The 19,003-nt window shown below is 48.2% G+C and overlaps 1 pseudogene; it reads right to left on the bottom strand.

Moving 5' to 3' along the window:
- Nucleotides 1–5,101: 5,101 nt before the first annotated feature.
- LOC140627871 (olfactory receptor 3A1-like) lies at nt 5,102–5,598 on the bottom strand (annotated as a pseudogene).
- Nucleotides 5,599–19,003: the final 13,405 nt, after the last annotated feature.

Raw genomic sequence — 19,003 nt, 5'->3', positions numbered from 1 at the left:
CCATACAAATCTTAGGATTATTTGTTGCAATTCTGTGAAGAAAATGCATAGTATTTTGATAGGGATTGCATCGAATGTGTAAGTTGCTTTGGGTAGCATAGACATTTTCAATATTAATTCTTCCAATCCATGAGCATGGAATGTTTTCCCATCTCTTTGTGTCTTCCTTCATTCCTTTCAGAAGTGTTCTGTAGTTATTAGAATACAGATCTTTTACCTCTTTGGTAAGGTTTATTCCTTGGTATCTTATGGCTTTTGGTGCAATTGTAAATGGGATCAATTCATTAATTTCTCTTTCTTCAGTCTCATTGTTAGTGTATAGAAATGCCACTGATTTCTGGGCATTGATTTTCTATCCTGCCACATTGCTGAGTTGCTGTATGAGTTCTTGCAATCTTGGGGTAGAGTCTTTTGGGTTTTCTACATACAGTACTTTAGGATCATTCCCGGGCTGAAGGAGGAATGTCTCACCTATTACTGGCCTGAGAAACCATGGTTTGGTTCATTATTTAACCCCCTGCCATGATTCATTATTTAAGCCCCTGCCATGACGTGAGAACTTGGCCTCCTTCACTTCAAGGGCAACATGGGCCTGTTTTCTTGCTAAGGGATCGGCTCCCTACCAATCAAGCCACATTATGGTACAAAAGGAGGAAACAGGAGACTTTTGTGTGTAAGACTCCAAAGGAGGAGGGTAGGGACAGCACAGGGCAGATGCAGGAGAGGGACAAGAGGAAGGGCCACCCGTTTCCAGATAGTGTTTCCAAGATTGGCCCAGAAGCAGGCTATTGGGTGGAGATGGAGAAGCTCATGGCTTCCACGGTATTCTCAGTGGCTGCATCACCTGCTGCACAAGGTACGTCGCATGACTATGCTAACCGGTCTCCTGTAGGTCGGCCTACCTCTAAGTTGTTTCTAATTTTCACTATCATAAACTATGCTGAAATAAATGAGTAACTGGTACATTTGTTGTTGTGTAACGTGTTACATACAGTAGATGTTCAGAAGGGGATGTGTTAGGTCAGGGAATAAGCCCTTTTCTTTTGTTTTCTCCCTCTCCTTCTTCTTGTCTTAAATAAACTCCACACCCAATGTGGGCTCAAACTCACTACCTCGAGGTCAAGACTCGCCTGCTCTGCCGCATGAGCTACCCAGGCGCCTCAGGGGAAGGTCCTGTGAAAGCATCTGACACGTATTACCAAATTCTCCTCCCAAATAGTCGCGCCAATTCGACTCCAACCAACTGTGGAGGCAAGTGTCCATCTTCTGACCTCCCCCCTCCCTGTATTTGTCAGCTCAGGCCGCCATGACAAAAGACCACATGCTAAGTGCCTTAAACAACAGAAATGTATATTCTCTCAGTTCTGGAGACTCCAAGTCAAAGAGCATGGTGCCAGCACCATTGCTTTCTGGGGAGGTCTCCTGCTTGAGGGTGTGGAGAGAGAGGAAGCGAGCTCTTTGGTGCCTGTTCCTCCTCTTACAAGGACACCAGTCCGGTCAGAGTAGGGGCCCACCCATAAGACTCTGTTTAACCTAATGATCTCCTTAAAGTCCCTATCTCCATCCAGATGCAGGCCCATTAGTGTTTAGGATTTCAACACAGGACTTTGTGTAGGCAGGGAGATACAGCTCAGCCCATCACCTACCCCAAATAGGACATTTTCAGTCTTTTAAATCTTTCCCCATATGCTCACTAAGATCATACCTCAATACGGTTTCACTTTCTTTTGATCTTTAATGTGGCTTGACAACCAGTCCTATGACATTGAGACAGGGGTGTCTCTTCTTCTGAGAACCGTCCATTCATATCATTTACCTGTGTTTTTAAATTCAAATAGGCACATTTTACTTATTGATCCATGAATGCTCTTTACATATTAAAGATACCAAATCTTGTCATCATTTGAAAACACTTTCCTTCTTCATTGCTTCCCTGCATCCTTGTTAACTTCTTTTCTAGACAGAGGGTCTTTAAAATTTTGAGATGTATTTCAGTGGGAGATTTTTTCCATTTTGATATCTGTAATTTGTGTCCAATAGAAAGCCTTACCTACTGTAAAAGTGTAAAGTTTGTCATCCATAACGTCTTTTGGTACTTTAAAATGTTAATACACTAGAAATTTATTTTGGTGTGAAAAATACCATTGGTCTAACTTTGTCTCTTCCCCTGCCCAAGGTTAGTCACGTGTCTCAACATCATTTATCACATAATCCATATATCCCTACTGAATTAAAATGTCATCTTCATCAAAGTCTAAGCGCACATCTGACTTTATTCTTGCACATTTATTTCTCTGTCCAGTCCACGTTGAGCGCACTGGGATGGCCTCCCTGAGGAAATGACCTTAAGGATACAGTGGAGAAAATTGGGATTGGTATGGGAGAAGAGAGAGAGACAGAGACGGAGGAAGACAGACCGACAGACAGAGAGACTTGATTGGCTCAGCTTGGATTGCCTTGGCAAAGGTGCAGGGAGAAACCTGAGGACAAGAAGGGGATGAGAGAGAAAAGGTTGGGGCATCAGTGGGTAGATTAGAGGCCTCTTGCATTGGGGAACAGCATTTGGGTCTTTCCTTTTCTTCTTCTTCTTTTTTTTTAATAAAAAGCCTTTATTAATAATGCTGTTACAAGTATTTTGTTTCAAAAGACGGCATACACATAGATATGGGAAAATATACACAGTCCGAGTTTTAGTCGTGATAGAGATTTCAGGTTATTGAGCTCCTAATTTGTAGGGACTGTAAATTCCTCCATGGCATATTTATCCAGATTTCTGTGATGATAGCATATTACCCAGTTAAGGGATGAGGGAACATTATTCTGCTATACAATAAAGTGAATGATATGAGGAGATAGGGCAAGATAGGGGGCCGCAAAACAAAGTTGATGTCCAAAATCAAAAGCAGGACCCATATTCTCATGGGAAGGGAGGGTTTATCAGCCAGGACACAAGCAGTATTCTAAGGAACCAAGCCAGAGATGTGACTGGAGAAAAAGATGTAAAACTACGAGTCAGGAGCCAGAGAGACACCAAGCTTGAAAGTGTCCATAAGGAGCCCCTGAGTGGCTCAGTGGAGTACGCATCCGACTGTTGGTTTTGGCTCAGGTCATGGTTTCGGGGATGTGGGATTGAGGCCCACATAGGGTTTGGCATTCAGGGGTGGGTTTGCTTGATGATGCTCTCCTTCTCCCTCGCCCTCAAGGCAATACATAGATCTTTTTTAAAGAGAAAGAGTATCTAAAGAACAATGGTGAATTTATTGGGATTATTCAAGTCAGAAGAGAAAGAAATCTGGTCTTGAACTTGCCTTTTACAGAAAAATATATTTCTAAAAGGATCAATGCTGAAGTGGGAGAAAAAAATCAAAGCATACAATTAAATAGGAAATATGAAACCATTAAAGTCAAAGGAGAAAGCCCTGATGAAGAAATGTATGCAGGATACAAAACCCAGAAGCCACGTGTGAACAAAAATGAACCAGTGTCTGGATACAAGGAAGTGTCTGTCAAGTGATTTGTGGTAGAGACACCATAAAAGCATCCAACTGGGACTCAGGTGAGCAAAGCATTCATGACTCAAATAGTAAACAAAGCAGGATGCAAAATCCAGAAGGAAAAATCGAATAAACAACAAAGAACACCAATGTCTAATTACACAAAGGTGCTGATCTCTGTTATGGAAGAAACATGATAAATAAGATAAAACGACAAGCAACAAGTCAGGAAAACGTCAGTAACCCAAATGGTACACTAAATCTAATGCCTTTAAAATGCAAATAACTCCTAGAAATAAAGACATAAGAAGACAGAGCCCAGCAGGAAGTTGTACAAATCGCAAGAACCTGGTATCTGCGGGAAAAGAATCAGAAGCAGCCAATTTGAGGCACAGTATTGTTGCGGGTGGTGGAGTCCTCCTTGGGTGCACGGGGCTCTTGGTTCTCGGATCCCCCATGAGTGACACGAGGACCCACTCTCACAGAAAGCCAGCCAGAAGGAAGGTGACAGCACAAACTAGCTTATTAAGGACAGTACAATCTCAAGGAGGGAGAGGCGGCATGCCCGGAGCCAGTGATTGCACCCGGGCTGGGGGGTCTTTCCTTGTTTGTTTGCAGAGGTCACGGGTTAAGGCTGGTAGCGGGGGTCTCCGACCAAGGTTGTGTCTCATCTAAGGGGCTCCTACCAGTTGGGGTGGGGGTGAAACCCAGTGTACATCTGTGATAATGAAGCCATAGGTGACCCTGGGGCTGAGGTGGAAGAGGAGAGCAGGTGGCCTCAGCCGCGTGGGTCCTGGTCTGCTAGCAGCCCTCCCCCTTCTCCCTCCTCCCCCTTTCCCCTCCTCCCCTCCTCCTCCCCTTCTCCCTCCTTCCACTTCCCCCTTTCCCCTTCTCCTCCTTCCTCCTCCCCTCTCCTCCCCCATCCCACTCCCCTCTCTTTTCCCTTTAGTCTCCTCCCCTTCCCCTTCCTCCACCCACCACCTCCATCTCTTGTCCCCTCCTCCTCCCCCACCCACTCTTCCCCCTTGGAAGCCCCAAGGCAAGACATTCAAAGCCACAATCAGGATGCTGTGCCCTGAGGCTTGTAACATGTCCCCTACTGTCAGGGCCCCTGCCTGCAGCTCAGTTCTAATCTGCCTACTTTATCAGTAGGATCCTATTGATGTAAAAAAAGAGTCACGGTTGCAGGTCACTATATCCTGGGGAAAAACCTGCAAGAACACACACGAAACTGTTCCTCGTGGTTACCACAGACCCTGAGGTGATGAGGCATTTTTACTTTCTAACAACACGCCTTGGCGTAAGGCATGAATGATTTTATATTGAGTGTGTATCCTAGTGGGAAAAACTGCAACATGTCTAAGCACCGGGAAGTGTGAACACACTGTGATTTGGGTTTTGCTGTCCTCCCTGGAACTCTGCACGCGCATACCTTTGTAGTTCCCAAAGAAGCCTGGAAGCACCCAGCAAGATGTACCCAGGGCATCTCTCTGGGTGGTGAGACCCCAGAGGGCATGTTCCCGGTGTCACCTTATAAGTTTCTGGAAGTGCACAGCTCAGCCAATGACCGTGTTTCGCCTCCACAAATAGAAAACAACGTATTAGAATCAAACACCAGGATGGAAATGCTTCCAGGGCACAACCAGGGCCTGGGGTGCGAGGGCCACCGCAAAACTGAAGAAGAACAGGGGAAGCTTGGTGGCCCACGTGCGGGAGCGAGAGAGCTTGGTTGGCGGGCGGAGGACCTGGAAGAAGTGGGTGAGGAGGCGAGGCCCGCAGAGCTGGAGCAGAGCGGCCAGGGTGCTGTGGGTGGGCACTGGCCAAGGCGAGCAGGCAGGCAGTGGGGTCCAGCCCCGTGCCGGTCCCCTGGCCCATGAGGTCTCAGTAGTGCAGCAGCTGGCAGAGGGCCGCAGAGCCATCACCGGCCACAGCTGTGGTCAGGAGGCACTCCCAGGTGCTAGGACGTGAGTGAAGATCATCTGGGTGAGGCAAGCTCCGTGGGGCACAGGCCACACTGCCGCCAGCAGGCGTGCCAGTGCCGGGGCACCGTGTTGGAGATATAGGCAGTGTCCTGCAGCTACAGGTTGGCTAAGAAGAAGTACATGGTGGGAGGGGTGGAGTCGGGAGTCCAGCACAGTAAGGCTGACGATGCCCAGGTGCCCAACCATAGCCATTATGTAGACCAGCAGAAAGATCTCGAAGAGCAAGGGCCTCAACTTTGTGCCAGCCAGCCCTTCCAGAAGAAACTGGGATCCTAGGGTCTCGTTCCCCAGCCGCATGCAGTCATGAACGGAAACCTGTAGAGTCGACTCAGCATCACATGAGGATCTAACCGAGGTTCTAATTTACAAGAGGGAGTGGGGACAAGGGAAGGTCCAGAGACAAAGAAGACAGGTTCCAAGCTTAGGACAATGAGACTCGGAATGGAAGGAGTGAGGTTAGACTTGGGAGGACAGTGGTGAGGTGGAGGCCTGGGGAGCCGGACCGGTAACCCCACACCCAGAGAGGTGCACGACCTGGAAACCTCGGTGTGCCCACCTCCCATAAGGGTGTCAGTCAATCCCTCAGAAACGCCCTTGTGTTTTTTTTTTTTTGCGTGTGTGTGTGTGTGTTTTTTAAAGATTTATTTATTTACTTATTCATGAGAGATATATATATAGAGAGAGGCAGAGACACAGGAGGAGGAAAGAAGCAGGCTCCATCCCGGGAGCCCAACCTGGGACTTGATCCCTGGCCTCCAGGATCATGCCGTGGGTCAAAGGCAGGTGCTAAACCGCTGAGCCACCCAGGGACTCCCCAGAAACGCCTATCTGAATGAGGAACCTAGACCCTGTAATCATCTGTGCCGGACCCCTTACTTCCCCAGCGCCCACCCAGCAGAGCCCCAACCCGGGATCAGTGATAAGACATTCATCGTGTCCCTCCTTCTCCTGCTCTGGACCTCCCGGTACCTCCCATGTCACACGGGGTCAAAGCCACAGTCCTGCCCGAGGCTCACCGGGCCCTCTGTGATACGCTCTCTCCTCTCCTCTGTCATCAGGCAACAAGTCCGGCAGCTCCTTGCCCCGAATCACATCTGCACATGGACCCGCAGCAGCAGACACCCTGGCCTGGTGCCTGCCTCCACAGGAGGTGGCTCTGCCCTCCCTCCCGTGGTGAACTGACCCTGTTTCTCTGGCTGCTCTCATGGTGCCAGCCCTGTAGGTAATCGTTTCACATATGAATGTACTAAATACCACGGAATTTTCACCTTAAAATGGATTATTGTATGTTAAGTCTTCTTGTAAGTTAATGGCTCATACAACAGTCCACCACCCTCAAGAAAAAGAGAAGGCAAAATAAAGGTTTTTGGTGACATACAGAAGCTGAGATCCTTTGTTGTCAGCAGAAAGCCTGCACTACGAGAAATGCTAAAGAACATTCTCCACCAGGAAGGGTGATACCAGATGGGAGCTTGGACCTACGTGCAGTAACGCACAGTTCCAGACATGGAAAGTACGTGGGTGAATATAAAAGATTTTTTCTCTCTTTAAAATTTCTTTCAACCATAGCAAACCATTTAAAGCAAAAGTATTCACCACATGATGTGGGCTTTGTAACCTCCATAGGGAATGAAATGCACGACAGCAATAGCACAAAGCACAGGAGTGGGTAATTGGAGGTATACCGTTGTCATGTTCTATGATATAAAATCTATACACATATAGTGAAATTCTAGAAATTACTCATCTGAAAGAAGGCATGAAAAGATGGAGAGGGGAACACAGAACACATGAGACAAAGAGAAGTTAAATAGCAGGATGGTAGATTTCAACTCAGCCGTGTCACTACTTACATTTATTGTAAATGATCTACATGGTGCAACTAAAAAGCAGAGATTGCCAGACTGGATAAAAAAAGGCAAAGCAAAACTATATGCTAAGCATAAGAAATCTGCCTCAAATGTGAAGCATGATATAAGGAAAAAGATGGATAAAGATATATACTGAGCAAACTCAATCGTAAGAAAGTTTGAGTAGCTGTACCTATAGGCAGAGTAGACTTCAGGACAAGGGAGATGACTGGATGGAGGATGTTTGCTAATGATAAAGGGTTCACTTTGTGAAGAAAACCTAAAACTCTAAATATGTGTGCACTACTTATAACAGGGCTCCAAAATACATGAAAGAAAACTCACAGAAAAAAAAAAAAAGAGAAATAGATGAATCCACAATTGGAGAAACATTTTCACACTCCTTTTTCATAACTGATAGGACAATATTGCAGAAAATCAGACATAAGAGAGCAAATTAAAATCTAAATACACAGTGCGAAAGAAGTAATGAAGATAAGAGCAGATGTGAATAAAATGTTACATGGGAAAACAATAGAGAAAATACATGAAACTGAAAGCTTTCTTTTTTTTAATAAATTTATTTTTTATTGCTGTTCAATTTGCCAACATAGAGAATAACACCCAGTGCTCACCCTGTCAAGTGCCCCCCTCAGTGCCCGTCACCCATTCACCCCCACCCCCCACCCTCCTCCCCTTCCACCACCCCTAGTTCGTTTCCCAGAGTTAGGAGTCTCTCATGTTCTGTCTCCCTTTCTGATATTTCCCACACATTTCTTCTCCCTTCCCTTATATTCCCTTTCACTATTATTTATATTCCCCAAATGAATGAGAACATACACTGTTTGTCCTTCTCCAATTGACTTACTTCACTCAGCATCATACTGAAAAAAAAATACCAAGGGGGAAGCCCTGGTGGCGCAGACCTTTAGCGCCACCTGCAGCCCAGGGCGTGGTCCTGGAGTCCCAGGATCAAGTCCCATGTCTGGGTCCCTGCATGGAGCCTGCTTCTCCTCTGTGTCTCTACGTCTCTCTCTCTCTCTCTCATGAATAAATAAAATATTTAAAAAGAAACAAGAAAACGGATTTTTTTAAAAAAAATAACGTAACCAGGGATTATCAGGAATAATATTTGTGGATACGTTTCCCAACATAGAGAAAATGGACAAATTCTTTGAATAACACAATTTACCTAAACTGACTCGAGAAGAAATAGAAAACCTGAATATCCCCAAGTCTATAAGAGAAATGGAACAGAAAACTCCAGGCCCACATGGCTTTACTGGTAGATACAACCAAATACTTAACGGAGAAATATTACCAATCCTATCCAAATTCTTTCAGAAAGCAGAGGAGGGGAAACACTTCCCAAATCATTGTATGAGGCCAGCATTACACAACACGAAAACCATATGAAGACATTGCTAAGAAAAGAAAACCCTAGATCAAAGTCCTTCATGAAGTGACACAGAAAAAACTTGATTAAATATTAGCTAATTCAGTCCAACAATATATAAAGAGGATCATACAATCGTGACCTTATCCCAAGAATGAAAGATTGGTTTTCTCTAAAAAAATAAAATAAAATAAAAAAATCAAAAAATAAATAAATAAAATAAAATCATGGTCATTCATCATATTAAGAAAACAAAGGAGAGAGAACATGCCATCATTTCAATAGATGCAGAAGAAATGCATTAGACAAAATCCAACAACCACTCATGAGAAACGCTCTCAGAGAACTAGGCCTAGAGGGAAACTTTCTTAATCTGATAAAGGGAATCTACAAACATCTTACAGCTAACATGATACCTAATGCTGAAAGATACACACACACACACATGCACGCACACATGCCTTCCCCCAGCCAACCCACCCCTTCACCCCCGAGCAAACTTTGAGAAACAAGGTATGGATGTTCACCACTTCTATTCAACACCCTCCTGGAAATCCTAGGCAGTGCACTAGGCAAGAAAGAGAAATAAGAGAGTTGCAGATTGAAGGAAAAAAGAAGTAGAATCATCTTTATTCACAGACATATATGTAAGAAATCCTAAGTAATCTACAAAAGGAAAGGAGTGAAAATAAAAAACAAATCACTATCGTTGACACTAGCATGCCCAAACCTGACATGCTGGGTGACACCTTTAATAACGTGTGCAAAAGGTTTACAATGAGGCTCAAAGCTATTGGTAAGAGGCATCAAAGGAAACCTACATGAATGGAGAAGCGTATCATGCACACGGATCGGAAGACACAGTGTTCTTCAGATGGAGAGAGAGACACGCACACACACACAATGGACTCCTACTCAGTCATCAAAAAATGAAATCTTGTCATTGCCATTTGCAACAACGTGGAGGAACTAGAGGGTATGATGGAAGCAAAATAAGTCAGAGAAAGACAATTATCATATGATCTCACTCGTACGGGGAACTTAACACACAACACAGAGGATCATAGGGGAGGGGAGGGAACCGATAAAACAAGATGAAATCTCCCCCTGCCTATGTCCCTGTGCTCTCTCTGTGTCTCTCATGAATACATATATAGAATCCTAAAAAAAAAAAAAAAAAAAAAAAAAGGATTCTTGGGCCCTGACATAGGACATCCCATCGATACTATCAACTACCTTGCTTGATGTCCTTACAACACTAAATTCAAAATCTAAACTTTAGATGTGTGTGTACTGCACATTATTTTCCAGTACAAGTATGTTTGATGTGCATTTGCTGGGCCACACACCAATTCTCAAGAAATCTGAAATTTAAGTATTGAAATTTCACCGAGTATGCCTCTGACCAGCCATACCTTCTTCTTGATTTTCGAGGAAAAACTTTCAAATTTTCACTGTTGAGTATGATATTAGCTGTGGGGTTTGTTTTTTATATCGGGGAATGCTAATTCTATCCCCCATTTATTGAAGGTTTTTGCTATGAAAATATGTTGTCTTTTGTCGAATGCATTTTGTGTGTCTATGGATCATGTGATTTTTATCTTTCACTCAAACAGGTGATGTTTCACATTTCTAGATGAGCATGTGTGGAAACATCCTTGTTCTCTGCCTAGGGGTCCCCCCTGCACACACCTGAGATGACAGCTGCCTGCCCAGTAGAAAATCAGAAAGAACAGGAGTGACAGAGACTGTTGAGGCCCAGGCTGGGGCTCTCTTTGGTGACATTGCCCAATGTCACAAGCCATTCTAGACACTGGTCACCCTCTTGCTTGGATGCCTTCCTCACAGACAAGACAGGGTTGCCTTTATTTTCCCAACTTCCGGCAGACCTATTCACAGACCCACAGACGGGGACAAATTCATAAATGTGTCGTCATAGAGTTCTGCACAGCTCAGTCTCTCTGCAAACAGTGGTTCTCCCCCAGACAATGCCTTGTTCCTCCTGTGTCCATCCCAGAGACTCACCTGTTGCAATGGGGCCTTGCCCATCCCCTCCTCAGGCCACAGTGTGCCTCGAGAGCAGCCCCACTGTGCTGTGAAATCAGGGCATCTTGCAGGGACAGGCGGAGAAGAACCCACTTCATCTCTCCTCCCCACTTCAGGGAGACCAGTTCCCCTTTGTCTTTTCCTCAAGGGCCCGCGTCCTGACTTTAGGGAAGAAGGCAGCAGCATAATGAGCTGGAAAACCACTTTGGGGACAGATGATGCAAGAGAGAGCCACACAGAGGAAGGCGCTCGGGAAATCCCAGGGAACCCCGGGGAATGAGGCCTCAGGTAATAGGTGAGTCGAGAGGGTGGAGTGGGACCCACGTAACCGGTTGTCCTAGCACTTTTCTTCCCAGATCGGAATCAATGCCAATTCGCCACAAAATCTTACTTAGTATTCTGATGTTAGACATTAATATATAAATGAAAGGATACAACTAAGGAAATATTCTCACATGCTGATAGTAGTTACTGTTGAATAATGACACAATTATTTCTCCCATTTCCTAAATTGTCTTCAGTTGCCTTATACTATGGTATCTGGATCCCAGGACCTCCTTTCCAACCTGAGAACAAAGCCAAGAAGTTTCGGAGGAGGAGAAGCTAAAATTAAACCCGATGCAGAATGGAAGCTGTTTTATTTCCTATATCTAATAAACATTTAATCACCAAACAGAACATGTGCACCCCAAGCCCATAAAGCAGCAACTACTACAGGAATCAGTACCCTAGCGAGGGGTGCCTAGGATGGGACAGGACCCTGGGTTTGGTGCCCTCTTGCCCACTGCGGCTTAGCAGAAAAAGGAGGCACACGGCGCTGCATGGTCCGAGTCACCAGGGAGAGGTGGTCAAGGCGGGAGGTGACAGGAATTTGGAGCTGGGCAGGGTCATCGGCAGTCAATCCTCTAACAGGGAGGACAAAATAAAATTCAAGTGAGAGGGGAGGAGGTGGATGTCTGCCCCTTCACACTGCAACGGTCCTGGAGCATCACGCCCCTTCCTGAGACTTAAGCCTTCCCTGTTCCCCTGTCTCCATTACAGCTCCTCCTGCACTGCCATTGTCCTGGGCCAGCTGCCACCACCTTCTCCTTGCCCATTCCAGATCCACCTCAGGCAGGATGCTGCCGATCGCATGAGCTCCATCTGAACTGGCCCTCGGAGCTCAGGGTGCGGAGTCAGTGTCTGGGCCACCGCCTGCCTGCTCGCCTTGGGCAGCGCTCACCCACAGCACCCTGGCCGCTCTGCCCCAGCTCCGTGGGCCTCGCCTCCTCACCCACTTCTTCTGGGACCTCCCCCTGCCGACCAAGCTCCCAGACACGGGCCACCGAGGTTCCCTGTTCTTCTCTAGTTCTGCTGTGGCTGTCGTGCTCTGGGTCCTAGTTGTGCCCTGGAAGCATTTCCGTCGTGGTGTTTCATCCTAAAATGTTGTTTCCTATTTACAGAGGCAAAACACGGTCATTGGCTGAGTTCTGAACTTCCAGAAACTTATAAGTGTGTTCACACTTCTCGGTGCTTAGACATGTTGCAGTTTTGCCCACTAGGATACACACTCACTATAAAATCATTCATGCCTTACACCAAGGCGTGTTGTTAGAAAGTAAAAATGCCTCATCACCTCAGTGTCCGTGGTAACCATGATGAACAGTTTTGTGTGCGTTCTTGCAGGTTTTTCCCCAGGGTATAGTGACCTGCACCCTTGACTCTTTTTTACATCAATAGGATCCTACTGATAAAGTAGGCAGGTTAGACCAGAGCTGCAGGCAGGGGGGTGACAGTAGGGGACAGGTTAGAATGCTGAGTGCACAGCATCCTGATTGTGGCTTTGATTGTCTGGGCCTAGAGGTTTACAAGGGGGGGGGAGGAAGAGGAGGGGAGGATGGGGAAGGGGGAGGGGAGGGGGAGGAAGAAGGAGGAGGAGGAGGGAGAAGGGGAAGAAGGAGGAGGGGGTATGGGGAGTAAGGGGCAGGGGGAAGGGGGAAGAAGGAGGAGAGGGAAGGGGGAGCAGTAGGGAGGGAGAAGGGGAAGGGGGAGTAGGAGAATGGAAGAGAAGGAGGAGGGCAGAGGGAGAGGGCTGCTGACAGACCAGGAGACACACCTGCAGGCCACCTGCTCTCCTCTTCCACCTCAGCTCCAGGATCACCTATGGCTTCATTATCACAGATCTACACTGGGTTTTACCCCCACGCCAACCTGGAGGACCCCCTTAGATGATGGGACACAACCTTGGTCGGAGGCCCCGCTGCCAGCCATGACCCATGACCTCTGCAAACATACAAAGAAAGCTCCCACCAGCCCAGGTGCAGTCACCAGCTTGGGGCCTGCCACCTCTCCCGCCTTGAGACTGTACTGTCCTTAATAAGCTAATTTGTGTTGTCACCTTCCTTCTGGCTGGCTTTCTGTGAGCGCGGGTAGTCATGTTTCTCTCTCGTGGGGGGTCCGAGAACTGAGAACCCCGTGCACACAAGGCAGACTCCCCCACCCGCAGCAATACCGTGCCCCAAATTGGCTGCTTCTGATTATTTTCCAGGGGATTCCATCTTCCCTCCCTCCATTTGTACAACTTCCTGCTGGGCTCTTTGTCTTCTTGTGTCTTTATTTCTAGGATATATTTGCATTTTAAAGGCATTAGCTTTAGTGTACCATTTGGGTTACTGACGTTTTCCTGACTTGTTGCTTGTCATTTTATCTTATTTATCATGTTTCTTCCATAACAGAGATCAGCACCTTTGTGTAATTAGACATTGGTGTTCTTTGTTGTTTATTCGATTTTTCCTTCTGGATTTTGCATCCTGCTTTGTTTACTATTTGAGTCATGAATGCTTTGCTCACCTGAGATCCAGTTGGATGCTTTTATGGTGTCTCTACCACAAATCACGTGACACTTCCTTGGATCCAGACACTGGTTCATTTTTGTTCACACGTGGCTTCTGGGTTTTGTATCATACACACATTTCTTCATCAGGGCTTTCTCCTTTGACTTTAATGGTTTTATATTTCCTATTTAAGTGTATGCTTTCATTTTTTTCTTCAACTTCAGCTTTGATTCTTTTGGAAATTTATTTTTCTGTAAAAGACAAGTTCAAGACCAGCTTTCCTTCTCTTCTGACTTGAATAATCCCAATAAATTCACCATTGTTCTTTACATACTCTTTCTCTTTAAAAAAGATTTATGTATTTGCTTGAGGGAGAGCGAGAAGGAGAGCATCATCAAGCAGACCTACCCCTGAATACCGAACCCCATGTGGGGCTCGATCCCACATCCCCGAAACTATGACCTGAGCTGAAACCAAGAGTCGGATGCTTACTCAACTGAGCCACTCAGGGGCTCCTTAGGGACGCTTTCAAGCTTGGTGTCACTCTGGCTCCTGACTCTTAGATTTACATCTTTTTCTCCAGTCACATCTCTGGCTTGGTTCCTTAGAGCACTGCTTGTGTCCTGGCTGATAAACCCTCCCTTCCTATGAGAACATGGGTCCTGCTTTGGATTTTGGACATCAACTTTGCTGCCCCCTATCATGGCTTTTCTCCTCCTATCTTTCACTTTACTGTATAGTGAGGAATGTTCCCTCATCCCTTAACTGTGTAATATGCTATCATCACAGAAATCTGGATAGATATGCCATGGACGAATTTACAGTCCCTACAAATTAGGAGCTCAATAACCTGAAATCTCTATCACGACTAAAACTAGGACTGTGTATATTTACCCATATCTACTTGTATGCTGTCTTTTGAAACAAAATGCTTGTAACAGCATTATTAATAAAGGCTTTTTATTAAAAAAAAAAAAAAAGAAGAAGAAAAGGAAAGACCCAAATGCTGTTTCCCAATGCAACAGGCCTCTAATCTACCCACTGATGCCCCAACCTTTTTTCTCTCATCCCCTTCTTGTCCTCAAGTATGTCCCTGTACCCTTGCCAAGGCAATCCAAGCTGAGCCGATCAAGTCTCTCTGTCTGTCTGTCTTCCTCCGTCTCTGTCTCTCTCTCTTCTCCCATACCAATCCCAATTTTCTCTACTGTATCCTAAAAGTCAGTTTCTCAGGGACGCCATCCTAGTGTGCTCAACGAGGACTGAACAGAGAAATAAATGTGCAAGAATAAAGTCAGATGTGGGCATAGACTTTGGTGAAGATGACATTTCAATTCAGTAGGGATATATGGATTATGTGATAAATGATGTTGAGACATCTGACTAACCTTGGCCAGGGGAGGAAACAAAGTTAGACCAATGGCATATTTCACACCAAAATAAATTCCTGGTTTATTAACATTTTGAAGTGCCAAAAGATGTTACGGATGACAAATTTTACACTTTTACAGTGGGTAAGGCTTTCCATTGGATACAAACTACAGAAATCATAATGGGAAAAAATCTCTCACTCAAATACATCTCAAATTATTAAAGACCCTCTGTGTAGAAAAGAAGTGAACAAGGATGCAGGGAAGCAATGAGGAAGGAAAGTGTTTTCAAATGATGACAAAATTCGGTATCTTTAATATGTAAAGAGCATTCACTGGTCAATATGTAAAACGTGCCTATTTGAACTAAAAAACACAGATAAATGATATGAATGGACGGTTCACAGAAGAGGAGATACCCCTGGCTCAACGTCATAGGACTGGTTGTCAAGCCACGTTAATGATCAAAAGAAAGTGAAACGGTATTGAGGTGTGATTTTGGTGAGCATATGGGCAGAGATTTCAAAGACTGAAAATGTTGTGTTTGGGGTAGGTTATGGGCTGAGCTGTATCTGCCCACCTCCACAAAGTCCTGTGTTGAAATCCTAACCACTAATGGGCCCGCATCTGGATGGAGATAGGGACTTTAAGGAAGTCATTAAGGTTAAATGGAGACCTAAGGGTGGGCCCCTACTCTGACAGGACTAGTGTCCTGGTAAGAAGAGGAACAGGCACCAGAGAGGTCGCTTCCTCTCTCTCCACACCCTCAAGCAGGAGGCCTCACCAGAAGGCAAAGGTGCTGCACGGGCAGGACAAAGAGAATGTGGAGACGCAGTAGCTGAACATAAAGTCAGAGACACAGTAGCTGAACATAAGTTTTATGTTGTGTGGTACAGACCTTAAGAGCTGCCCTCATCCACGGGGCCTGGGTGGCTCTGTCTGTGATGCCTGCGACTCCTGCTTTTGGCTCAGGGCATGATCTCAGAGCTGCGAGGTCAAGCCCTGTGGGGGCTCCGCGTGGCACGTGGGGCCTGCTTAAGAGTCTCTCTCCCCCTCTGCCCCTCCCCGCATGGCTGTCTAGGAAACAGCAAGCAGCCCCTGCCCTCCAACCTCGGGGAACCAATAGGGCCCACAGGGCCCAGGGCCCAGGACGAGCCCTCAGGCCACAATCCAGGGGCCACTGGCATAGGACTCAGTACCCTGGGGAAGGACACACCACCCAGGAGGGGCACTAGGTCGGGGGGAGCCCCCTTTCCCGGCCCCGGCTTATGGACAAAGTGGGGCCCGATGGGCTGCCTGGTGCGCACCAGCAGGGAAAGCTGCTCAAGACAGAGGCCATGCCAATGTGCAGGTGGCCAGGGTCCTCGGCCCCAGTCGGCCTCACGCAAGGGACTGAACAAGCAGATCAGATGAAATGCGGTCCTCCTGCCCCTATGTGTGTCTGCCCCCTCACGTGGGGCCCGCCCTGTGGGCCACAAGTACCTCCTGGCCCCGACCCTTGGGAGTCTCCAATCCCCTGGCACAACAGTGACTGCTCCCAGCCCCCTTGCTTCCCCACTGGGCACCCCGGCCCCTCTGGGCACCAACACCTTGACGATGGTGCTGGATATCACGAACTCGTTTCCAAGGGGCCCTTGCTGGGGCTGGACACGTGGAGCCAGGGACTGGGGTCACTTCTGCCTCCAGGGGTAACGAGAAAGGCCCTGTGAGGAAGCTGGTGGACATTCGGTCAGGCCCCCCCATACCAATGTCGTCTGCACCTCAGGCCTCCTGATGGCTCCAGGGCCTGCTCCCCTCTGGCCACTCAGCCCTCAGTGCCTCCAGGCCTGCCCCCTGCTGCCGGCGGGTCAGACCCTCTGTCCCACCGTCTCTGCGGCCCATCACCGTCCCCTTGTCGCAGGCCGGCCCCTCCAGGCCCCCTGTATCCCCCGCCCCTCCTTCCTCTGCACCCTAGGCTTGCCCCCTGCCCTCCCTGTCCCAGGGCCTCCCCAGGTCCCCTCCCCTGGCCCCAAGCCACTTCCCGGATAGGACACAGCTGGAGGGGCTGGCTTCCTGGCTCCCCGGCTGGGCACCCTTCCCCGGAGCAGCCCGTGCCCTGGGTTTCGCCCAGCGGGAGTTCTGGGCCCTGCCACAGTAGGTGCCCCAGGTCCCAGCAGGGCGTCTCCGCCTGTGCCAGCAGCCTGTGCTGCCTGCGTCACCTGTGGTGCTTCGATGGCTGCAGCAGTTGCCTCTCCCTCACCACCTCCACCGGGACAGCTGCATCCTGGGGGCCACCTGTGCCTCCAGAGCCACCTGGAACTCCGGGGGATGTGTTGTGTGATGGGTGATGACCTGTCTGACAGGGGATGACCTCTCTGTTGGGGGCATTCTGACTCACACGGGATGTGCTGTCTGACGGGGATGACGTTTCTGACTGGGGATGACTTGTCTGATGGATATATGCTCACTGATGGGGGATATGCTGCCTGATGGAGGGCGACCTGTCTGACGGGGATGGGCCGCCTGACTGGAGATGCGCTGTCTGACTGGGGATGCACTGTCTGACAGGGGATGTGTTTTCTGAGGGGGGATTCGCTGCCTAATGTGGGATGACTTTTCTGACAGGGGATGACCTGGCTCAAGGGGGTTGTACTCACTGCGGGGGATGTATTGACTGAAGGGGGATGATCTGTCTGATGGGGGATATACCGTCCGAGGGTGGATGCGCTATCTGTGGCGGGATGACCCGTCTGACAGGGATGACTTGTATGACGGGGATGTGCTGTGTGACGGGGGATACGCAGCCTGACGTGGGATGATCTTTCTGAAGGGGGATGACCTGGCTCAAGGGGGTTGTACTGACTGATGTGGGATGTGCTGCCTGCCGGGGATGCGCTGTCTGAAGGGGAACGTGCTGACTATGAGGGATGCTCTGTCCGTCGAGGATGCGCTGTGTAACGGGAAGAAACCTGAGTGACAGGGGATGCATTGTCTCCCATGGGATGTGATATGTGACAGGGGATGCACTGCCTGACAAGGGATGACCTGTCTGACCGGGGATGACCTGTCTGACGGGGGATATCCTTTCTGACTGGGGATGACCTCTCAGACGGGGGATGTGCTGACTGACGGGTGATGAGCTGCCTGACGGGGGATGCACTATATGATGTGCTGATGATGGATGACCTGTCTGACAACGGATGGGCTCTCTGACGAGAGATGTGCTGTCTGATGGTGGATGTGCTGTCTGATGGGGGATGACCTGTGTGATGGGGGATGACCTGTCTCAAGGGGGTTGTGCTGACTGACTGGGGATGCACTATCTCACGGGGGATCTGCTGTCTGATGGGTGATGAGCTGACTGAGGGGGATGTGCTGACTGACGGGGAATGCGCTGTCTGAGGGCGGATGAGCTGTCTGACGGGGGATGCGCTGTCTGGTGGGGGATGACCTTTCTGATGGGGGGTGATGTGTCTCAAGGGAGATGTGCTGTCTGATGGGGGATGACCTGTCTGAGAGGAAATACACTGTCTCACAGGGAATGAGCTGTGTGACCAGGGATGACCTGTCTGACGGGGGATGCACTGTATGATGGGGGATGATCTCTCTGATGGGGGATGCGCTGTCTGACGGGGGATGCACTGTTTGACGGGGAGATGTGCTGTCTGACAGTGGACGCGCTGACGGTGGATGAGCTGTCTGACGGGGGATGTGCTGTTTGACGACGGATGCGCTGTCTGTCAGGGGAAGATTGTCTGAGAGGGAATGTACTGTCTGATAGGGCATGAGCTGTCTGACCGGGGATGACCTGTCTGACGGAGGATGCGCTGTCTGATGGCAGTTGACCTGTTTGACGGGGTATGGACTGTGAGGGGGGATATCTTGTCTGACAGGGGATGACCTCTCTGACGGGGGATGTGCTGACTGATGGGGGATCTGCTGTCCGATGGGCTATGTATGCTCTGTCTGACGGGGGATGCGCTAACGGGGGATGTGCTCTTTGACGCGGGATGTGTTGTCTGACAGGGGATAAGCTGTCTGACCAGGGATGACCTTTCTGAGGGGGATGTGCTGAC

The sequence above is a fragment of the Canis lupus genome, chromosome X (genome assembly GCF_048164855.1).
Source record: "Canis lupus baileyi chromosome X, mCanLup2.hap1, whole genome shotgun sequence".
Taxonomy (NCBI): Eukaryota; Metazoa; Chordata; class Mammalia; order Carnivora; family Canidae; genus Canis; species Canis lupus.
The sequence above is the reverse complement of the archived record's forward strand: the minus strand, read 5'-3'. Positions and strand labels throughout refer to the sequence as shown.